Source organism: Papio anubis, chromosome 6 (assembly GCF_008728515.1).
Source record: "Papio anubis isolate 15944 chromosome 6, Panubis1.0, whole genome shotgun sequence".
Taxonomy (NCBI): Eukaryota; Metazoa; Chordata; class Mammalia; order Primates; family Cercopithecidae; genus Papio; species Papio anubis.
In genome coordinates, this window is record NC_044981.1 from 75,719,870 (window position 1) to 75,730,264 (window position 10,395).

Here is a 10,395-nt window from a genome sequence, read left to right on the forward strand (position 1 = left end):
TGGTTTTCCTTGACTCTTCTCTATGCTTCAGAGTTCTACAAAGTGTTACAAAATAGACATCTGATCATTTCTTTCACCTGATTAAACTCTCCCAAAATTTGCTATCATCCTAATCATAAAGTCAAACTTGTAAGCAAGTAAAGAAGTCCTGGATGCTCTGATTTCTTTCTATTTTTTAATATCTCTAGCTTTAGCGTTTTCCATATTTCCTCTTGTATTCAACTTTATGGCCATATTAAAATACTTGAAGTTGTTCAATGAACCATTTTCTGTCTTTCCTCTGGGTCTTTGCTTATGCCCTTCCCTCTTCCTGGAATAATCTCTTTGTTTCATTGTTTGTCTGGCCTCTTATACACAAACAATTGTCCTTATGATGTAAATGTGGAGAAAACCAACAGATGACAGCAAAATTTACCTGAAAATGAAGCAAAGAAATGAGGAGTTTAAAAGACAGAGAAGAACCGCCTTTAATCAAATGCTTGGAGATTTTGAACTTCTTATATTTTGATTACCAATGTACTTTTTTTCCCCAAATTTGTAAAGGTACTGGGTTTTCCTAGCCCTTTCTGTTTATTTCATGTTCCTATCCATAAAAAATAGAAAGTGGTTTGACTATTTTCAAGGCATAAGAGAAAAACAACTATTACCTTTAAGCATATACTATAGCATTAAACGCATATTGTCTCTTTTCAATTCTAGGCCTAAGTTAGGAGTTCTTTCTTGTTACTTCTATGAGATCTGATGCATTTACATTTCATGATACTCATGAAAAAATATTTTCAATGCCTATTTACTTATCTTTCTCCTTCAAGAGTTATTTGAGGGCATGAGCTGTATCTTTTCAACATCATATCCCTAATGTCTTTCTCGGTACTTGGTACGTGGTAGGCACTCAACAGATATGTTTTAGAATTAACTAATTAATTGTGGAATTATAATCCAAGAAGAATGTGCTTCAAATATTGTGCACTATTTCAGAGTCACTAAGCATCAGATGAGGATTTCTGGGCAACTTTTCTTAGCTAGTGTACCTTCAGCTTACATCCAGACATGGGGATGATAGAGAGACACTAGACAATTAATTTTAGGTTATAGTAGCCATGAACTGGGCCCTGAAAGCACATAGCCAGTGTTTCAGCAGTCTTCTCCGTGCCTTTCTAAGGGAGTATGAGAGAGACCTTTTATGGTCCTTGAGGGCATTATGGCCCCCATAATCTCTGAGGCCAGGGAAATACTTAACTCCACATTCATGGCTTTTGGGAATTCAAGTGGAATCCAGAATGTTGGACCTGATGCACTGTGAATTCATGGGAATCAAATCAAGGTTATCAGTGGTTACAGAGTGCCAATAGGGCTTGATATTTCCATAGATTTTCTTCTTCCAAATGAATCTTGAAATTATTTGTCTATAATTCTGCCGGAGGCCTCTCCAGATTGTGATGCACTGGGATCAAGCCACCATGAACATGTCCTCAGGTCTCCAGTCTTCTGCCATTGCATGATAAATGGAGCTTGTCAAACATGGAGCAGAGCTGAACTTTCTGAATTGCACAGGACTGTTCAGAGTGCTTGGAATGAAACCCACCCACGATTAAAACAAAAAAGAAGGATGAGTAAGTGAGGAACTAAAAATTGCATGCTTTCCTAAATTAGATTTATCTGTAAACTTTAAATAAGTGCAAACATATTTCGAATTATCTGGTATGAATTGTGGTTTGTTATTAAACAGCCATTTTGTCTAATTCTTATGTGCAAAGTGAAAAGAGAGTTGCTTTGCTGGATTTTTCTCTTTGGAAAGTATTGAATCTTGAAGGAGTACTAGTTTTTCTAGCCAAATTGAAAAATTTCTCAGAATTTAAAGGATACTCCATGTGACTTCAAGCTGTGTTAGGATTTAGCTACATATTTTTCTTTGGCAATGAAAAGGACGTTTGATTCTCATGACTTGTTAGACCTCAAACAGGCTCACACATCAACTGTTGTCCTTATAAGGCAGATATGGAGGAAACCAACATATAAGAGTGAAATTTACCTCAAAACAAAGAAGTGAGGAGTTTAAAAGATAGAGAAATGCCTTGGATTAGATGCTCTGAGGTTTTGAGCTTCTAATATTTTGATTTTCAATATACTTTTTTTTTTCCAAAATTTGAAAGCTTCTGGGGTTTCCTAGCCCTTGTTGATTGTTTAAAGTTCCTATCCATAACTAATATAAAGAAAGTGGTTTGGCTATGTTCAAGGCTTAAAAGATAAACAGCTACCACCCTTAAGCATCTATTATATGCCATAACATTGAACACATATTGTCTCATTTAATTTTCACAGCCTCGTAAAGTGATGTGCACAAAGGCATGCAGTTAGTAAGTTTTGGGCCTTGTCCATCTGCTGTTCCCTATGTCTGAAATATTGTGTCCAGCATTCCCTTTGGCTCACTCCTCCTACCTTCCCTACTTTCTCTGAATAACTCCTATATCCTTCAATGCACAGTCTCTGGTTTTCCATCACCACTTCAGTCTTAGTTAGGTGCCCTCCCAATTTCTACCAGACTGAGTCTGCCTGCATCAAACACAGATTACAAGTACATTGAGTCTCTCTCATTTTTAAATCTTTATTATTATCATTATCATTATTATTATTATTATTTTAAGATGGAGTCTCACTGTGTCACCCAGGCTGGAGTGCAGTGGCACGATCTTGGCTCACTACAACCTCTGCCTCCTGGGTTCAAGCGATTCTCCTGCCTCAGTCTCCCGAGTAGCTGGGACCACAGGCACGTGCCACCATGCCTGGCTAATTTTTTTGTATTTTTAGTAGAGATGGGGTTTCACCATATTGTTCAGGCTGGTGTTGAACTCCTTAGCTCATGATCCACCCGCCTCGGCCTCCCAAAGTGCTGGGATTACAGGTGTGAGCCACTGTGCCCGGCCTCATCTTTAAATCTTTAGTGATTCACTTAACTCTATTCATTAATATTTGTGAAATAAAACTTTAAATTAGTAACTTCCTTAGAATTTCTAAAAATAATTGCTCTATTGCCCTATCTGAAAGGAAAACCTTAATCTCCAATAAAAATTCCTCTCCTCAGTCTTGACCAATGGAGGCCATTCACTGAACAGTTGAAAGGAGACTGCTTGCCCCTTATTCCCCACATTTCTTTCATACTATTCTTCCAACATAACCGTTAAATTTCACCTCAGAAGAAAGGCCACAATATTCGTTATACTACTCTTCCACATTTGCAGTACATCTTAGTTTTTGTATTCTAGGATAGTGAAGATAGAGCCTCAGGTGAGAGTGAAGTGCTAGTGCTTTATTGGGAATTAAATCCCAGGAGAGTGAAAATGAGAGAAAAGGCAAGTGGTACAGCCAAGAAAGGTGAAGCATTACCCCTCTGTTGACTTCTTCACAAAGCAGGGCAAAGAGCACTTACTGTTATTTGGTAGGTGCCTACACTCAGTCATACAGGACTTCTTTATGCAGGCTGATTGGAGAAAGTAAGACAGAGGAAATTGATCTGCCAAGTTTTTTCCTGCCTCTCTTTGGCCAAGATGGCACTAGAGAGTGTTAACTACCTTGCATTCCAGTTTGGGTCATTCAGCTCCTTTAGCAGCCTCCTGGAAAGCCATATGCATTCCCTGTGGTGGCATTTCCCCAAATCTAGAAGAGATGAGAGGAGTTAGAGACTATGGGCTTAAGGTAGTTGGATTTAAAAGGCTAACTGCATAGCCCTGCATAGCTACATATGCTGCATTGGTAGTGGAAGTGAAGGAAGCTGCTGAAAATTGAAACAGGTAAACCTGAGAAACTCAGAAGGGGCATATGAATCCATACAGACACATTTCCACCTTGTACATCTGATTTATTTCTCTTTTTACACCATTTTCTGTCGCAAATCTCACAGCTTTCCAAACTATAGTACAACTGGTCAAAATGTCCGAATGTTGTATACCAGGAAAATGTGCTGGCAACTCAACCACAGCACAAGTCTAAAACCAAATTTTCTAATACTGTTCTGTCAAAACCTTTTCCTTGTCTGATTTTTGTCACTTCTCTTCATGGAGACATGAATGCTTGTATTAACTTGGGTTGAAACATCAGAACTTCAGAGTTATCTCTGATTCCATCCCTCCTTCCACCCGTAGGCAGAGCCTATCATGTAAAAATATTAGCAATCTGTTAGCAGTGATGAGGATACTCTCTGGCACAAATTGCACATATAGCGAGAGTTTGAATAAAATAAATAAATCTGTTTGCTTTTCAGCTTGCTGCTGCATTTGTGTGGAAAGTGCTAAGTTTGCTGCTAGGGAAGTAGGAGAGGAAATAAGGAAAACAATAAACCAAGTACAGCTTTGCAAATACCCAGACACATTGGATGGACACAGAAGCTTTCACTGGGATATTGTGAAGGTTAAGTACTTCCTGTCTCCATTACTTCCTATGACCGTGACCTCACATTACAAGCCACTGTGGTTGGAACTGCCGGCAAAATGGAAAGAACCAGAAAGAACATCAAAGGAGAGTTTTAAAAGGATATGAAATGTATTAATTTGTCATAATTATCTATTTTTGATAGAAGAATCTCAGAGGTACTTAAATTGATGTCTTGGACCTTCAGTCCAGTGCTGACATCTTGTAAAATGTCTTAAGTTCCTACCAGGTAATTTCTGCTTTCTGTCACAATGCAGGGGAGAAGTTCTAGGAGGAAGTCATGTATTTTTCTCATCTTTAGGTATATTATATGTATACCCTGTATTTCCCTAATTATACATACACATATATTTATGTTACACCTTCTATTTCTCTTATTTACATATATTATTAACAAAAACTTTTTAGAAGATTGTAGAAATAAGACGATGTAGGCATTTGAAATTTTATGAGAAAGAGCATGTCAGATTTGGGAGTTTGGGATTTTTAGAAATTGCCATAAGAAGTAAGTAAATGCTGTCACCTTGCCTATGCTAATAAAAATATATTATACATTTGAAGTTTTCTAAGAGAGTAGATTCTCACTATACACACACACGCACACGCACACACAATATAACTATGTTAGGTGATTAACATGTTAATTAGCTTGATTAGGGTAATCATTTCACAGCATAGACATATATCAAAACATCACATTGTATGCTTTGAATATATACCATTTTTATTTGTCCACCATACCCCAATAAAGTTGGAAAAAACAAGACTTCATTCCAACTGTCAAAATCTACTTGTCAGGGACCTGCTCCAAGGGAGTCGCCATTCCTTCATATTGTTATTAAATTGCTTCTTCATAGAAAACCTATCTTTGGTGAAAAAATTAGACTCCAGAAGTGATATTTTGCCAGAAACATCTCTAAAAGCCTTTGTATCTCCCTGATGAACTCAATGTAGCTATGGAAATTCCAATTTCCTATCTGGGGTCAGCTTCAGAAATGTGCTTATTTATGTGCTTCGAATTGACTTACCAACTAATGAACCAAGAAACAATTTTTCTTTTGGCTGTGTTTCAAAAGGATCTTGCTCAAATTTTAAAGGTTAGGGCATTTTAGAGTCAGATTTGTTTCACAATTTTTCTATGTAACATATTCTCTTCCCATTAAAATGTAATTTTCTCTACCAATAAGGTGTTAGGCTTTTGATCCCTCAGAGAAACTGTACTTGACATGAGCATTACCTCATCCAAATGTATGTCCCCAGTGAACCTGTCATCGAGTGGACTTGATGCCTTAATTTTTTCCTTTTGTAGCAAGATGCCTAACTGGTTACTTATGCAAGCATTGTTAGTGAAATTAGGGGGAGTAAGGGGAATAAAAAATGTATGGCAATTATGAGTGTTAGAACTGAGCACAATCATTATTGCAGCATCTGATGCAGACATTTCAGGGTAAGCCAAGTAGTCTCTTCAGAATAAAAATGAGGATAATTAGACTCAATTCATTTATTCAACACTTGGGTCAAGTCCATGAACTCTACAAAGATAACTGTGCCATGGATTTTGCTCTCTAGAGTGCTAAGACATGTATATGGTTTGTCTACTCATTCAACAAACATTTTCTGAGCATGTTTTGTCTCCTGAGGTCAGCTCTGGAGAGACAATGGTACATGGCACAAATCTTTGCAAGTGCTGAATATAATACCTGATATTAATATGCTGTGAGTGAAGAGTACAAAATGTGTAGTGGGTGTTCATGGGATACAATAGCTCTGTGCATGTAGAAGGGATTAGTAAGGGCCTCATGAAGGAGGCAGAATTTGCTTTGGACCTGAAGGAAAGACAGGATTGGAAAGGTAGAGATGCTAAAGAAAGTTGTCCTCAATAGAGAAAATACCATAGCTGAAGGCCCCTCATATGCTATTCTTATCTAATTATGTGATTCTAAGCTCAGGTGATCCAAAGAAGTTCCTCAGAGTTGTGGCAAACTGAAGCCAGTGGCGTAGGTTGAAAGAAATCTGAGAGAAGATTAACACCCAGGAGAATCTAAGGTGCCATTGTGGGTGAATCATTTTAGGCCGTTTTTCAGAACAAAATTTCCACACACTCTATACCAAATACTCATGGACTTATACTTTTGGTTCATAAGTTTGATGAAAAACTCTGGAAGCCTATTGCAGAGAACTGAATAAGGTAAAAAAATCTACCTTTTACTGGACACATCATTTAGGGAGCAAATTAGTCTCCATTATCAGAAAGTTCTGAGATTCTCCTCGGAATCTAAAATGTGATACTTTGCTCAGCAGCTGACAGTATTTTTGCTACATTTTCAACTTGCCTTCACTTCTGTTTATTTCACATGTCTAATTTACTATCTAGGTAATTTAAACAATGAGAATACAGTGACCCACAATTTTCCTAATTTAAAGGTAGCCCTTGTGCAATATTAAATTTGCATCTACATTGCCTGCCTAACAAGACTGTCACCTCCTTGAGGTCAATGTGATGTTATCTATTTTTTTAGATAGCATCTATGTATCTAGGAGATCTATCTGTGCAATAGAACCATACAGTCCTTCATAGATAGGGGGAGCACAAATGTTGGTTGATATTTAACCGAAGTATCAGACCTACAGCTTTCTCTCTAAGAACTCAAACTTCAGAGAAAATAGATTCAGAGAGTAAATGTTTTCCCATGGCTCAGGCAAGAGGGGTGGTTTGTATGTTATTTCTTTCTTATTTCCCAGTTAGACTTTTGGAAATCTGCCAGATGTAATTGAAAAACCCTGCTCAGCTTTGTCCAGTGTCTCATTTGAGGATCGGCATGAGTTTGTTTACTTGAGATTAATAGGAGTCAAGGATATACAAATTCAGCAATGTATGGGTAACTTTCCCCTTTTTAACGTTGGCCTCCACAGAAAACTACCACCATATTGTTGAATTTTGGAAGTTTATTATGCTTTATTTTTTCCTATTAAAAAGAAATATAAATGTCATCACACTGTAATAGTTTTATAACCTGTTTTATCATATTTTAAAATATATCTTGAATATTCTTTCATATAATTAAATAATCTTCTACAGCATAATTTTAGTATCTATGAAGTTTCCATTATGTGCTTATATTATACATTTTTACTCTGAATACATTATTGTTGTAAAGAATGCTTGCAATTTATGACAATAAATATATATGGCTAATTCACACATTATTCTAAATCTCATTGTACTCTCCAGTTAGTCATCATTAGTGTCTTGAAGTTCACTGGTTTGGCATTTTATGTATATTTTTATCTGTATGCATTAAGAAAGTTTATTTATTATTATTATTATTATTATTTTTGGAGACACAGTCTTTCTCTGTCCCCCAGGCTGGAGTGCAGTGGCGTGATCTTGGCTCACTGCAATCTCTGCCTCCTGGGTTCAAGTAATACTCCTGCCTCAGCCTCCTGAGTAGCTGGGATTACAGGCATACACCACCACGCCTGACTAATTTTTTGTATCTTTAGTAGAGAGGGGATTTCACCATGTTGGTCAAGTTGATCTTCAACTCCTGGCCTCATGATCCACCTACCTTGGCCTCCAAAAGTGCTGGGATTACAGGCGTGAGCCACCACACCCGGCCAACAAAGTTTTTTTTTTTTTAAATTATTTTAAAACATTAGAATTTGTTGGAGATAATTAGATAGGTATATTTCTAAATATATATATATATATATGTATATAGTATGAAACAATAATCCCATTAAATCCTATACAAATAATGATCCTGCTTATGAAACCTATAGACCCAACCAGCTAGCTTCAGAAATAGAACATTACTGGTAACTTAAAAACCAGTTTCTAGTCCTCCCCCACTGCCTTCTTCTCTCTAGACCCCAATGATTACCACTATCTGAAATTTTCTGTATGTTATCTTTAAGCTTTGCTTTATAATTTTAAAACATACACTTACAGTCCTGAGAAAGTATTTTTAAATTTTATATGGTTTCATTACTATAGAGGTGGAGACTTTTTTTTATTAAATAATACTTTAAGTTCTAGGGTACGTGTGCACAACGTGCAGGTTTGTTACATATGTATACATGTGCCATGTTGGTGTGCTGCACCCATTAAGTCGTCATTTACATTAGGTATATCTCCTAATGCTATCCCTCCCCCCTACCCCCTCCCCACAATAGGACCCAGTGTGTGATGCTTCCCTTCCAGTGTCCAAGTGATCTCATTGTTCAATTCCCACCTATGAGTGAGAACATACAGTATTTGGTTTTCTGTTCTTGCGATAGTTTGCTGAGAATGATAGTTTCCAGCTGCATCCATGTCCCTACAAAGGACACAAACTCATCCTTTTTTATGGCTGCATAGTATTCCATGGTGTATATGTGCCACATTTTCTTAATCCAGTCTGTCACTGATGGACATTTGGGTTGATTCCAAGTCTTTGCTATTGTGAATAGTGCCGCAATGAACATACGTGAGCATGTGTCTTTATAGCAGCATGACTTATAATCCTTTGGGTATATCCTCAGTAATGGGATCACTAGGTCAAATGATATTTCTAGTTCTAGATCCTTGATGAATCGCCACACTGTTTTCCACAATGGTTGAACTAGTTTACAATCCCACCAACAGTGTAAAAGTGTTCCTATTTCTCCACATCCTTTCCAGCACCTGTTGTTTCCTGATTTTTTAATGATTGTCATTCTAACTGGAGTGAGATGGTATCTCATTGTGGTTTTGATTTGCATTTCTCTGATGGCCAGTGATGATGAGCATTTTTTCATGTGTCTGTTGGCTGTATGAATGTCTTCTTTTGAGAAATGTCTGTTCATATCCTTTGCCCACTTTTTGATGGGGTTGTTTGTTTTTTTCTTGTAAATTTGATTGGGTTCTTTATAGGTTCTGGATATTAGCCCTTTGTCAGATGAGTAGATTGCAAAAATTTTCTCCCATTCTGTAGGTTGTCTGTTCACTGTGATGGTAGTTTCTTTTGCTGTGCAGGAGCTCTTTAGCTTAATTAGATCCCATTTGTCAATTTTAGCTTTTGTTGCCATTGCTTTTGGTGTTTAAGACATGAAGTCCTTGTCCTGCCTATGTCCTGAATGGTATTACCTAGGTTTTCTTCTAGGGTTTTTATGGTTTTAAGTCTAACATTTAAGTCTCTAATCCATCTTGAATTAATTTTCGTATAAGGAGTAAGGAAAGGATCCAGTTTCAGCTTTCTACTTATGGCTAGCCAATTCTCCCAGCACTATTTATTAAATAGGGAATCCTTTCCCCATTTCTTGTTTCTCTCAGGTTTGTCAAAGGCCAGATGGCTATAGATTTGTGGTATTATTTCTGAGGGCTCAGTTCTGTTCCGTTGGTCTATATCTCTGTTTTGGTACCAGTACCATGCTGTTTTGGTTACTGTAGCCTTGTAGTATAGTTTGAAGTCAGGTAGTATGATGCCTCCAGCTTTGTTCTTTTGGCTTAGGATTATCTTGGCAATGCAGGCTCTTTTTTGGTTCCATATGAACTTTAATGCAGGTTTTTCCAATTCTGTGAAGAAAGTCATTGATTATCTCAATAGATGCAGAAAAGGCCTTCGACAAAATTCAACAACCTTTCATGCTGAAAACTCTCAATAAATTCGGTATTGATGGAACATATCTCAAAATAATAAGAGCTATTTATGACAAACCCACAGCCAATATCATATTGAATGGGCAAAAACTGGAAGCATTCCCTTTGAAAACTGGCACAAGACAGGGATGCCCTCTCTCACCACTCCTATTCAACATAGTGTTGGAAGTTCTGGCTAGGGCAATCAGGCAAGAGAAAGAAATCAAGGGTATTCAGATAGGAAAAGAAGAAGTCAAATTGTCCCTGTTTGCAGATGACATGATTGTATATTTAGAAAACCCCATTGTCTCAGCCCAAAATCTCCTTAAGCTGATAAGCAACTTCAGCAAAGTCTCAGGATACAAAATCAA

At 37.2% G+C, this 10,395-nt stretch overlaps 1 long non-coding RNA gene across 1 annotated transcript; it reads left to right on the forward strand.

Moving 5' to 3' along the window:
- The first annotated feature begins 410 nt into the window (after positions 1 to 410).
- LOC110743114 lies at positions 411 to 7,632 on the forward strand. The gene is made up of 2 exons (XR_002521627.2): positions 411 to 1,613; positions 4,259 to 7,632. It is a non-coding gene; the product is annotated as an uncharacterized LOC110743114 (long non-coding RNA).
- The last annotated feature ends 2,763 nt before the right edge of the window (positions 7,633 to 10,395 follow it).